Source organism: Ammospiza nelsoni, chromosome 10 (genome assembly GCF_027579445.1).
Source record: "Ammospiza nelsoni isolate bAmmNel1 chromosome 10, bAmmNel1.pri, whole genome shotgun sequence".
Taxonomy (NCBI): domain Eukaryota; kingdom Metazoa; phylum Chordata; class Aves; order Passeriformes; family Passerellidae; genus Ammospiza; species Ammospiza nelsoni.
The window spans coordinates 2,951,867-2,965,919 of record NC_080642.1 but is presented as its reverse complement, the minus strand read 5'-3'; the positions used below and the strand labels follow the sequence as shown (position 1 = coordinate 2,965,919).

Sequence of the window (14,053 nt, the reverse complement as noted above, 5' to 3'; positions counted from 1 at the left end):
TTTTTTTTTCTCATATCAATGTGAAAAAAGCAGTTTTAAATACAGCTAAATATTTGTAAACATGGGAAATGCCAGTTCTCACTCGGTGTAAATGATCCCAAGTTTATTCTTTTTGATTTGAGCATGACTGTTTACACTGGATATTTCAGTGTGTGGTAAATTACAGGACTTCACTCACTTTAATACCAGTTTTAATGACCAATAATGAGCTCAGGCAACAATAAATCAGTTTTTAGACTTTAGACACTGCTACAGTCTATGGCAGAAAACATTAAAAATACTTCTTGGCCCTTCCTGACTTGATTTGATACTAATGCACAATGAATTGCAGCTTAAGGAAACACTAGAGAAAGCTTTCCATGTCTTAGTGTAAATCAATAGATTTTATTACAGCAAAACACGTCTTGTACATCTGCAACACCATAAATTTATGCCTGGGGAAAAAAAAAAATAAAATCAACATGTCCTGCACTGCAGACATCAGAGATGAGAAGCTGAATATTCAGCGTCAGTGGAATGCTGCAGGAAAGGCAAGGACACAACACCTGAGGGCAAAAGCAGGACAGGAAGGAGCAGGAGCAGGGAAGAGGTGGCAGCTGTCCACAAGGAATTGCTGAGCCCTTGATTGGAACAATCTGTTTAATTCTGCAGCCTGATTTCCAGGCTGATCCTGAAAATATTCCTGTTAGAAAATAAGGAATAGGAATATTTTCAGGATCAGCCTGGAAAGGAGGCTGCAGAAAATATTCTGAATAAAGGAAGGTGGGATGCCTGGAAAAGATGTTTTATGGAGAGAAAATTATGAGGCTGAGTGTATTTGGTTTATATGAGTGTGGTTTAGGGGATGATTTCCTTGAAGTCAGGGAAGCACTGATGTGAGAAATATTGTAATAATGACTTATTAAAAGCAGTAACTCTTCTGATCATCACACAAACTCTGAGAGCAGCCCTGGCATCACTGGAGCCCCACAATTCTGGGAGTCAAATCTGCTGGGGGGATTCTGTGCTGGTTTCTCCTCAATAAATTCAGTCCCTGCTCTGATTTGCACTTGCCTGAAAAGACATTCAGGATCACAACCAATCCAGATGCAAATTAAATTCAGTCTTGGATATATGCACAAATTATAAATACCTGGAAAGAAACAGATTAAGGATTAAGGTTGGTTAAGTAAAGAATTAGCTCAAAATTAAAGGGAAACAATACACAAACCATGGACTGTAAAATGCCCTGACATTCCTGAAAACCAAGATTCTGTATTTCTACACACTTGTATGATGAACCTTAAAAGCATGAATGTGTTTTATTCCTTGCCAGGTTTGTTCCTCTATTTGGAAAACATTTATTCTGCTTCTTGTTTACACTGAATTTAGAATTAATGTGGCTGTTCTGGCTGAGCAAAAAACAACCTTGACTTGTATGAGGCATCATTTTATCATGCCAAGATATCTTGTGTAAAACCACAACATGAGCAGAGTTCTCAGAATTAAGCTGGTTAATAATTACTATATAAACAGGTCAAGGATCAAGAGAGAGAGTAAATTCTTGTGAAGAGTGTGTAGATTATATTTCCAAATTACAATACTGAAAGGCAGAGCTGTCTTAATGTGCACAGAAAAAAATCAGATATCCAGAGGCGAAATATTGTGGTCTCAGGGAACATTTTTCACACACTAATAATCAAAATACAAACACCAGTAGTTAGTTATATGAAATACTGCACTGTTGGCATTAGTGAAGTATTTCTTAGGTGCAATAATATTTATTGCAAAACTACATAATCCAAGCCACATTTTCTTATACACTGTAGAAATAAACAGAAATAACAACTGAGAGACTCCTGCCAGGTTTTCTGATGAGTTTTTCAGCTCAAACTCGTTTCCCTGGCCCAGCTTTCCTCCCAGAGCCTGCTCAGACCCTGCTCCCATCACCTTCCCCAGGATTTCCACAGGGGAGGCTCCTTTGGGGTCCTTTTAGCTCTTTTATCTCCTCCAGCCTGGCTTTGAACATTTCCTGAGGGTCTCCCCCTCTTCAGCTTTGGCCATGGTCACCCTTGAAACTTTTTAGACATTTGGTGTTCCATTTCATGGTATCAAGAGCATGATAACAAGCTCCTTGGGCTGGGAGGGGTTGTGTGAGCAGCTGGAGCCAGCCAAGGTTCTCTCCTGCTGAACACCTTGGGTTGCTCTGGATGGACAAAATTCAGGACTAAATCAATGGCTCAGAGTCAAGGTTTTGAAATTCAGATGGTAAATACACACAGGACTGGGAATACACCCAGGTGGACACATGAGAGTGACAACACTGAAGATCTGATGAGAACTGAACTGTGGACTTTCTTCAACTGGAATTATTTTTCAGACATTTTTTTTTGATGGAGGTTTTCTACTCAATTAATTTGTTCCCAGAAAATAGTATTTAAAAAAAATAACCAAAAAGAACTGTTTTGTTTTTTTGTCAGAAAATGGGAAGTGGAAAAGGAAGCAGTTAAATGCTCCAGCAGCTCCCTGAGCAGAACCAGCCCTTTCTCCCTGAGCTGATGTCCCACACTTGAACAGCCAAGCAATACCAGACATGAAAGCTGAATAACTGAGTTATTCTGGATGTTAATGCTTCTTTATTTCTAATAAAAGCAATGTGGAATGTAAATTCCACTCAAATGACAAGTCAAGCCCATGAATTGAAACTCCAAATGGTTTTAAAAACAATTTAATCCACATAAATGTACTTTTTTGGGACCTTGGAAAGGATTTCAAAATAAATATAAAACCTTGGTCATATCAGTAACTACAAAAAAAAAAATGAAATATCAGGGAAAGGTCTCAGCAAAGTGGGAAAAGCACAGATGTGCAAACAGAGATGAGCAGAAATGTGTGCGTGGCTCATTCACTTGTTTACCAAAGTGTCATTACTGCAGTACGTTATTTACAGATAAAAAATAGCATATCCTTGCAGTCATGTGGTGTTGCTGGCTCCTGAACTTCCTGCTTATCTGACAGGTTAACCAGCAATTCTGGGCAGAAGTAACCTGGCTGCTCTGGAAGTCAGCTCTTGGCCCAGGGAAACTCCTTCATTCAGAGAAAGGAGCAGCCAGACGGGAAAAGCAGCTCTCCAGGTTGGTGTTTTTCTGCTTCCTTTTCAGACCCAAGAGTGCTCAAAGTGGGAGAGGTGGAGGTGCTGAAGCGATCAGACAGGCAGGTTGTGGTGGATAAACAAAGCCCTGCTGTCCCCCTACATTTTGGCTTAATTTGATGCCACTCCACAGCTCTGATGTTTCAGTGGGTGCAGGATGAGCAGCACAGCTGGAGGGGCTCTGTGATGTCCTTTAGTCCTGAACTCTGCACTGTCCCCTCCTGGGTTCCACAGACACCAGAGCAGAGCAGCTGGAGGGTGCTCAGGGCTGCAGAAATCCAGGAAAACCATGGAATTGCACCCAAAACCTGCAGCAGCTGCTGCACAGGACTGGCCCTGGCTTTGGGATTAAAGCAGGAAATTGGGGGGTTCCTCCTCTGTGGGAACCACAAAAAGGACAATTAACTGATTGCTGATGGGGGACAACGTTGTGGTGTTGGTGCTTTCTAAAAGCAAAAGAAATAATCCTAGAAATATTTGGGTTGCAGGGGACTTTGAAGTTCATCTCTGCCATGGGCAGGGGTGACACCCACTGGAGTAGTTTGTGCAGGAAATGCTCTGAAGAGTGGATAAGCACTTAAATATGTTGTAATACTTTACAGCCTTGTTTAAATACTGAGAAATCTCACCTTAGCCAACCCCAGAAAGGACATGCAAACACCTCTGTGTAGTACTGAGGAATGATGATAGGCTCTACAAAATGTACAGGTACAGGGAAATGTACAGGGCATTACCTCTGTGCAAAGGGGAACAGTGTAGGAACAAGCAGAGCTGCAGGGGAGGAAGAGACATCACCTAAATCTAGTGTGGTCAAAAAAAAAAAAAAAAATCAATGCCAGCCTTAAAACGGCACAGGAATATTGGAGGGACAATTAGCATTGGTGGTGCAAACCAACAAGATCATGAAGGTGCACATTTTCTTTTCTCTTCAAAGTGTTAGCAGGACATCAAGGTGGAATTGAAATATTTTATAAGTCTGTTGCTTGATCCCACTGTGAGTTTCCCCAGTCTCCAAAAATCCAGCCATAATCAGTGCACTCTCAACTGTGCTCCTGTTCCTGCTGATGCCACTCCCAGGTGGCTGTGCAGGTGTGTAACAAACACCACAAATGGAGCACTCCCCTCTGAGCTCATCTCCTGCTCCTCCAGGGCTCAGGAGGGCTGGGTGCCAGAGGGTTGAGGCTTCAGGAGTGTTTTCCTTTGTGCTGTGGTTGTGCACAAAGCTCAGACACTGAACTTTGCCATCACTTCCAGCCTGCTCCTTGCTTCTGCAGGAGAAGCTCTGAGATTTCAGGGCTGGGGAAGCTCCTTGGAGCCTCCTTTCAGATAACCCCTGGTCACAGCTCACCAAGGCCCTGCTGATACTGATGCTTTAGGATTTGAGCTTTTCTATTTCCATCTCTCTGTAACCCTGCAGTTCTTTAGTGTGTAACTCTGAGCTCCACACCCAGTGCCAGCTGCTGCTGTCCCATTTGGGGCAGACACAACAATTCCTCTCCAGGCCTGGCAATCAGGGATACCTCACTGTCTCAGGGCCCAGAGATGGAAACAAAAGTGAGCTGGGGCAGCAAACTGGGGCTCAATGCCTTCATTACCTGGAGCTGGAATTGGAAGATGAGCCCCCAATATGTCCTGCAGAGCTCCCCTGCACCTCCTCAGGAACTGCGGCCTTGCCTGGCACTGCTGTCACCCCTGAGCCCTGCAGGGACAGGGGGCAGTTTGGTGACATTGTCCAGGTCATCCCTCATGCCTTAGGGTTCTGGTTTTTATATTTTTTCATCTATTTTTAACCCTGTGATTCTTTAGTGTGTGACTCTAAACTCCATGTACTGTGCCAGCTACTGCTGTCCCATTTGGGGCAGACACAACAATTCCTCTCCAGGCCTGGCAATCAAGGACACCTCACTGCCTCAGGGCCAGAGATGGAAACAAAAGTGAGCTGGGGCTGCAAACTGGGGCTCAATGCCTTCATTACCTGGAGCTGGAATTGGAGGATGAACCCCCAAAGTGCAAATGGCCCAAAGTTATAAAAGTGTGAAAGCCGTGAGCCGTGGGGCAGTTTGGGTGTAGGCCCTGGGGGGCTTGGGCTGCCCTGGGTGAACCTGAAGGACTTCAATAAACAGAACTGCTTTTTATTACTTTAACTCTGTCTGGCCTCTCTGTTTAGGTAGCCCCAATAAAAGGCATCAACACCCCAGATCTTTTGCAGTTAAAAATTCCAATTATTAATGTAACCTCCCTGATAGCCCTGAGGAGTGGCTCTTTCTTCTTCCCCAGCTTCCTCAGGACACAGAAACTGTGCTCAGTTTTCCCTTTCTCCCTTCCCTTTTCTCTCCCAGTTGACCCCAAGGGCACCTGCAGCAGCCAGAGCTGGCACAATTAATTAAGTTAATCATTACCTGGGGTGGATGCTGCAGGTAACTCAGCTGATTAACACCTGTGATCCTGCAGTGCTGCTTGGTTAAATCTTTGCGTTCTTCCTCTTGGGATTAATGCCATTTTACAGATTTGGGCTGGGGTTTTTGGATCATAGAGCAGACAGGCTGCTCCAGAGCTCCTCATCTTCTCAATCTCTGCATAAACACTTTTCCATAAGCAGCACTCTTGTTTCACTGAGCAATAGCAGCAAATCACTGCATTTCTAAGAATTCTGAAAAATAAAGTTCCCAGGCTTTCCCAGCTGTAAAACCCTCAGAAAGGCGTCTCTTCCCTTTTCTGCACTTGGATTTCTCTGGCAGCAGTGTGGCTGTTACACAGCAATTTTCTTTCCATGTTTTTAAAGTGGCTGATTTTAATTTGGATGTATTTTCCCCTGCAAATCCTTTCAGTCAATATGGAATTACATAAAGCAGCTTTTTGAAGAGAAATTGTATCTGGAGAAGTTTCCACTCTGTGTGTGTGTGTATTTTACACAAACTATTTATTTTTTATGTCTTGGTGGCACTATCATTTTCGATGACCTGTGCTCTACCAGACTGACCTCAAAGACATAAAATGAAAAAAAAAATGATGTAATAGTTTTGATCCTTCCACATCAAGAGTGCTGCTTTCAAATAAGGACAGGGTGGAAAAAGTTTGCTTGGATGATGGCAAGAAAGTAATTTTGTTTTCTTATCCCCAAAAAATGGAAAACAGGTTGGAGTGACTTAGAAATATATTTCCTTCATATAGGTGTAAAATGCATGCAGTGTATTTTACAAGTTCTTCCCATTAAGAAAGGGAAGAAATTGTAAAATTTATAATAAAAGGAGATTTGTGTAGGTTTATCTGGAAAGGGCAGTAAAGTTTCCAATCATGAGTGAGTGTCAAATGCTCTTCCATAAAGGATCATCAGTCTTGAATAGAAGGTGAATTCTTTACATGTGCAACACAAAACCTGAAATAAAATACAATTATTGGCTTCAGCTCTCCATTATTCTCAAAAGGGTAAAAGTACTGTGTAAGTTGGGAAAGCTCCAAGAGACATTTTTAGAAAAATGAGGTGGTTTAGGTGTCCTCCACCAGGCAGGATTATTTATAATGGAAATGAAAATATTCCAGAGTCCCACATATCAATTTTGATGTTCTGGGATCATGGCTGCAGTAACTGACAATGGAAATTAAATATTCAGCTTTGTTTTCTGTCAGAAAACAAAGCTGCCATGATGCTTATGAAATAGCACCTCCAAGAGAACTTTTGGGCTGGACTGACCATGAATCAGTTTCTGTTCGGAATAATGAGCATTCATGGTATTCAGGATTTTTATCTTTATGTGCCCCAGATGTTTGAGTCAGGTTTCTCAGACCCCGTGCCCATGCCAGCCTGTCACCTTCTGGGACATGGCACAGCTGAAATGGTCAAAAGGGAGCAGAACCCTGTGTAAAACTGTTTTTAGACTTTTCAGAGCTCTTGCTGCCCTGGAGACACTCCTGTCTGCTTCTTCAGAACATTTTCCATATTTTCTGTATCATGACTGAAACAATTTAAAATCAAGAGGATGTGCAATACCACCAAACATTTATTTGAGCTTCATCTTCTTTGCCATGAACACATTAACAACTTTGGGGTGGTTTTGAAGAATAAGCAGACACTTTTACTGAGTTGTTTAATTTTTTTTAACATCCAAACGTCCAAACCTGAATCCATTAGTGTCTCTATTGGTAGACTCATAAATCTTTATCTGAATGAAAGTTCCTCCACTGTCTTTTGGCTCCATGTGCTGGCTTATTTCCATGCTGAACATCTGCACACCTTTGTGCTATCACTTAAACCTTCAAGACAGAGTTTACTTTGGATTTAAAGAATCTTTTTGATGCCATTCATTCACACAACATAACAGCAACATTTTCCACAGCACCAGCATAGTTCCCAATTATTTTTTAATATATATATACAAGGGAAAAATATGTTTTATCTACCTTGCAGAGCTTCAGACTGGCAGGATGTTTAAAAGAAAAAATGTCTTTACTCTGAATTATGAGAAATCACAAGTAATACAGATTCCCCCCTGGGGATATTTCTGGGGAAGTGGAACCACATGGAGATGGAGCTGCCTCCTGGTGTGCCCTGACTGGCCTGTGGGGGCTGTTACAGTTTGGGGCACAGCAGCTCAGGAGCCTGAGCTAAAGCAAGCACAAGGATTTATTGCAGAAGAGAAGTGCAGAATATGTGCTGAGTAAGCCAGGACTTCTTGCATTATGCCAGGGATTTAAAGGGACAAAATAAATCCATCCCAGCAGCAAATCTTGGGGCACTCCACATTAACCTCTCTGTATGTCAAGAATTAGAACTTTCTTCTTCTCCTTTGTTTTTCCTATCTCACCCATGCATTTTAATCCATGGCAGAAAATTACCTTTTACCCTGCAGCTTTCAAATTTCCCTAATAAGCTTTGGGGATGGATTGGGTCAAAAGCCTTCTAAAACCAGCACTAGATGATCATCTTCAGACAGCTTTTATTCTGTAGATCTTCCTGATGGCACTCAATAGATCTGTGGGGCAAGATTTTGAACGAGTCCAAAGGGAGGGCGAGGATTTCCCCCTCTTTCCCCACTTTGTAGATATTCTGGAGTTAAATATTCGCATTTATCAGCCCATCTGAGACTCTGAACTCGACATAGGAGCAGCTGCTTGTCGATAATTTAGACAGGAGGAAATCTGAGAATGCCCAACAGATAATTACCCTCTTTGTGGAAGGACAGATTCACATCTCAGTGAAATGGATGGACAGGAGCAGGCTCTGAAGTGCTGCTGTGAATTTCAGTAGCTAAAAAATCCTGGTTGTATCCTTTGGGATACTATTTTAGGAGAGAAAAGCATTGTGCAGCACATAATCTGCTACTGAAGTTGTGCTCTACAAGCCAGGACAGCCCCGGCTCCCACCTGGGAGCTGAATAACCTGAGTTGTGTTCCTTGTGTTCTAACAACTCCTGAGCTGCTGTATTCCCACCGAGGTGCATGAAAGAAAAGGATTCTTCCTCCTTCTTTTCAAGCTGAGCTAAAAGCTTTTTTTCCTTGGAGTGCTTTGAGGGAAGGTAGGAGAAGGTGGGTGTTGTATCAGCTGAGGAGGAAAGCACACAACGTGGAAAAGCTCCTCAGCACCAGGGGAAAAGTTCAAGGGTAGTTCAAGACTCCTAAAATCTTTGGGAATGTTAATCAAGAGGAGAATAAACAATTTTTTTTTTTTACTTAGTGATGTAAATTCAACTAAATCATGTCCTAAATGTGACTCTCAGTAATTTGCTCTAAATCTAAAGATTTGGGGCCCCAGTTTGGGTTTGTGTGGTGGGACCGTCTCATCTGTCGCGCCACAAACCCCTAAAACTGGTGTTATCCACTTGCCTGCATTTCTGAGGGAAAGAATCAGCATCCAGCCTCGGATCTTTGCCAGGTTTGATTTTTCCTGTATCACATGGAGGGCTGGCAGGTGGTGGGTTCAAAAGCAAACCACAAGGAGGTTTTCCATGGTTCATGGCATTTGTCATATGGATCGGGCACCTGATGTTCTGGACTCCAAATGTTTACAAGGTTGGAAAAAGTGCTCAGATCAATTCAAGGGAGAAAAACCTCTGGGTGGCAATAGGAGACAAAAACATCACCTTTTACTGAGATTCAGGTTTTTGTTGGCTAGAAAGTTTCACTTTAATTCTGTGTAATTCTGTGCTTGGCTGCTCTTCTACTTCTGCAAACTTCCCCAACATTTGGAGAGTGTCCAGAGGAGGCACCAGGATGAGCAAAGGGGTGGAGCAGCTCTGCTGGGAGGAAAGGCTGGAGAATTGGGTCTGGGGAGACTTTATGTGGGTTCTTCTGAAAGAAGGCCCGAAATAAGGGTGGAGAGGGAATTTTTGTAAGGACATGGAGTGACGAGAAAAGGGGGAATGGCTGTAAACCAAAAGAGGGGAGGTTTAGGTGGGATATTGGGAAGGAATTATTCCCTGTGAGGATGGGCAGGCCCTGGCACAGGGTGCCCAGAGCAGCTGGGGCTGCCCCTGGATCCCTGAAATGTCCAAGGCCAGGTTGGACACTGGGGCTGGGAGCACCTGGGACAGTGGAAGGTGTCCTTGCCATGGGACTGGATGGGCTTTCAGGTCCCTTCCAACCCAAACCATCGTGTAATTTTATAATTTGTTTATTTACCTTTGTTCAGATTCAGCATGGCCATTTTTGAATATTCTTTATTTAATGAAAAGTGTTATTCCTCCTCTGCAATTAACACATTTCTTCAGTCAGAATAGGAAAGTAACTCTGGGTCACTTCACTGCCTGAGGGGCTCAGTCCTGCAGGAACAAATCTGCTCAGTTTAGCTGTGGTGTACTTAGAAAACGTGCAATGGGAAACCTGAAAAGATTGATTTTGTTTAGAAGTTTTCAAGAAAAATAAATAGGTTGGGTATAAACTATCCCAAAAAACAGCCAGTTTTTGGGTGAGCTGTGCAGTGCATCCTAAGGTTATGCTGATGGCTGATTTATTTTCAATTATTTTAATTTTATTGCTTCATTCTCATTATTTTACTACTTTTGATTTTACTGTTTATTTTTATTCTTTTCCCTACCTGAATTTCCTGGCTAGCAAACACTGATGATGGCTTTCAAAGTGAGCCAAAATGGGGTGAAAAATACTGAGCTGTAAAATCACAAGTGAAAATGAGTCTGAGGGAAGTGGTTTTCCAGGATTTCAGGGTCTTCCCAGACAAACTGCAGCCAGGAGCTGAGCGCAGCTCTGTGGTGATGTGCATTGCTTAAGGGCAACAGCACAACCTGGTGGTTTCTGCTTATTCCAATGCATCAGGATCTGCACAGGAATTTCCCTTCCCCAGAACCCAGCTCGTTGCCTGCACAGAGCTGAAGCCTGCTTTCATTAATTCATTTGTAAGGTTCCATTTTACCCGAGGTTTTCTGAATAAATAGAAAACAACAGACTGCAAGGGCATATGCAAAAAAAGATGAAGTAACAGGTCCTTCTCAACATCCCCGATTCTGAAACCTCAGGGTGCTGGATATGTCTGAATTTTGCTTTCAAGATAATAACTAGAGGGATATAATTGAGGAAAAAAAATCTTGCAATATGTACTATGCAAATTTTGGGGGAAAAAAAAAACAGAAAAAAGGACAAAAGGAAAGTGTGAGCAGAAAAAATTGGAAGTTAGCCTTGCTTTTTCTATTATGACAAAGCCAAGAAAGGTATATAATGCATTTACATAGACTGAATATTCAGACACCAATAATAATATTTATTCTCTTTCTTGTGTGTCTTCAGGGTAAGTGGCGTTGTTCAGAGTGTAACTTCTGAGGTGGCAGTGAAATGAAACGGGTGGCAAATTGCTCAGAGAGAATTTTCAAATAAAATTAATTACATTTTGTGTTTTGCATGGTTGTGAAGCACAGGCTGTGTGATTGCCAGTAATGCAGATGTGGGTGCTGAACAAAACATCTTGCAAACTACATGTTCAGTTCATTTTCTCATCATGTAGGATGGGACAAAAGCCACTGTGATTAGAGAGGGGATTCCAGTCCAGTGCTGGTGCTGCTCCTGACACTAGGCAAGGCTTTTTCATGGAATAATGGAGTTATAGAAAGGTTTGGGTTTGGAGGCACCTTTAATTTCATCCACTTCCACCCCTGCCATGGGCAGGGACACCTTCCACCACCCTGGGTTGCTCCAAACCCCATCCAGCCTGGCCTTGGACATTCCAGAGACTCGGAGTCCCAGAGTTATTCTCAATCCTGCTTGACTTGATACAAAGAACATTTGATTTCACCTGTGTGGCTTTTGAGCTGAGAGCAAAGGGATTTTCAAAGCCACCTCAGGACGACTGAAGTGCTTTGGGGCAAAAGGCTCATTGTTTTTATGCAGTGAATATTCCTATAGGATTGTCTCCACACGAGAATGCTGAGGTGTCTCATTGCTTCCTCTTTGTCCTTTAGCCCAGTCCATGGCTGAGGAATGACTCACAATCACTCTCAAGAAAGCACTGGAGTCCACTGCAGGTGTGTGTGATTCATGCATTTAAACTGACTCTAAAGCTTTCTCTTTTCTCTTATGTTATTGTGACCCAATGTATGTGAATCCTGCTGAAATTAATGAAAATGTTTGTTATTCTGCTTTGGTTTGTTACAGAGGAAACTCATTGTTACGTAAACAGGGCAAAATTTCTGAGAAACTGTACAAAGATCTTTGTAAAAGTGTAGGATGGAGGAAGGGAAGGAAGGGAAGGAAGGGAAGGAAGGGAAGGAAGGAAGGAAGGAAGGAAGGAAGGAAGGAAGGAAGGAAGGAAGGAAGGAAGGAAGGAAGGAAGGAAGGAAGGAAGGAAGGAAGGAAGGAAGGAAGGAAGGAAGGAAGGAAGGAAGGAAGGAAGGAAGGAAGGAAGGAAGGAAGGAAGGAAGGAAGGAAGGAAGGAAGGAAGGAAGGAAGGAAGGAAGGAAGGAAGGAAGGAAGGAAGGAAGGAAGGAAGGAAGGAAGGAAGGAAGGAAGGAAGGAAGGAAGGAAGGAAGGAAGGAAGGAAGGAAGGAAGGAAGGAAGGAAATTGCCTTCTTTACCTTGAGTGCTGAAGTAGAAGACAAAATGATCAAAGACCAAATGCTGCTGTTCACAACCATTCTCTGTATCCCACTGAGGCAGTTCCTGAATCCCTCTGGAGCCGCCATGGGAAGGGTGTTGAGCTGTGTCTCAGCCAACCATAACCATGGACAGAAACCAAACTCCGGAGATGGAAGCTGTCCTGGCTTCCCACACATCCTGCTTCAGACTGGAGAAACCAGAGTATTTTTCAGATGTCTAAAAACCCTTGGCAAGCACAGGGATGTCAGGTCTCCCTGCCTGATGTGCTTTGATCACTCTGTAATTATTACCCATCAGCTCAGACACTGATTTGTGCCTTGGTCAGGAGCAGCAGACAGAGCTGATAGCTGGCTGGAGAAGCTCAGATCAGCTGGGTTGAGCTGACATCTCCTCCTGCTGTGGGTGCTGGGTGATGCCTGGGGCAGCACTGACAGGGTTAATTCTCTACTCTTCTTCCCCAGCTGTTTCACAAAGTTATTCCACATTTTCATATTAGCACAAAGGATTGTCAGGAATAATTTCATGTACTACCAGGGACATCTTCCTGTCATGGAATCATTAGGGTTGGAAAAACCCTTCAGGATCCTTGAGTCCAACCCTTCCTCTTGCCACATTATGTCACAGTAGAAGGTGAGCATTAATGTGGTTATAAAAAAGAAACCCAGCCCAGTTCCATAATCTGACCCCTGGGCTGACTGACTGACAGGGTCTTCACCCAAAAACATCTTTCCCAACGTGCAAGTATTTCACTGGTCCAGCACCTGGGGGCTGTAAAGATCAGACAAATGAGCTGTCCAGACCCGGGAGTTTTGAATTGCCTATAAAATCCAGCTCAGAACAATCAAACATGCTGTTTGCTGGTGACCAGTGGAGGTTTGTTGGGGATTCTGTCCCTGACGCTCAACTGCTGTGGGAACATGTGGTGACCCCGATGTAATGAAGAATAGTCCAAGAATTGTCCTATGGGCAGAGAGGAGGGAGACACAGAGCAGTGCCGGCAGAGCTTGTCCCCACAGCAAAAAGCTGGAAAAAGACAGAGGCGAGTAGAGCCGACCCTGCAGAAAAAAGTGCAAAAATTACAGCCAAAGGGCTCTGTAAGACAAAAGCTTGAAAAAAATCAGGGAGCCAACTCTCCAAAAATTATAGCCAAAGAGCTATGTGAAACCAAAAACCCGGAGAAGCTGAAAATACAAGAAAAACCCCACAGAAGATATGGGGAGGTTTGTCTGTGCAAGACCAGCCAGTTCTAAAGGAATAGAAACTTCTTCTTGAGGAATGGGACATAGATTATGATGAAAAACCATTATTAGCTTTAATAACATGAGCTAAAAACCACAACCTCTGAGAAGACAGCGGGCATGGCCCTGGCCCATGCCAACCACTGAGAACACAGCCACGCCTCCAGTGGGTGTGGCTACACCCCCATGCCAACCTCTGAGAAACACAGCCACGCCTCCAGTGTCTGTGGCTGCACCCCATGCCAACCCCTGAGCACACCACCATGCCTCCTGCGGGCATGGCCCCGCCCCATGCCAACCTCAGGGGACACAGCCACGCCTCCAGTGGGCATGGCCCTGCCCCATGCCAACCTCTGAGAACACAGCCACGCCTCCAGCAGGCATGGCCCTGCCCCATGCCAACCTCTGAGAAACACAGCCATGCCTCCAGTGGGCATGGCCCCACCCCATGCCAACCTCAGGGGACACAGCCACGCCTCCTAGTGGGCGTGGCCTCTCCCTCAACGCTGCCTCCATTGGCGGCTCTGGGAATTACATCCTCCAGAGCTGCTGATGTCAAACCCGGAAGCAGAGCCACTCCAACGCCATGGCCCATCCTGCAACCACCACAGCCCCTCAGAACCTTGCAACATCTCCTGACAGCAATGGT

The 14,053-nt window shown here is 43.8% G+C and overlaps 1 protein-coding gene across 1 annotated transcript in view; it reads left to right on the top strand.

Moving 5' to 3' along the window:
• Positions 1-3,034: 3,034 nt before the first annotated feature.
• The window catches only part of BCHE (butyrylcholinesterase), a 51,179-nt gene continuing 40,160 nt past the window's right edge, over positions 3,035-14,053 (top strand). The window contains exons 1-2 of the mRNA XM_059479281.1: positions 3,035-3,113; positions 11,533-11,595. The gene's annotated coding sequence lies outside the window, so the exon portion shown is untranslated. The remainder of the gene's footprint in view (positions 3,114-11,532; positions 11,596-14,053) is intronic.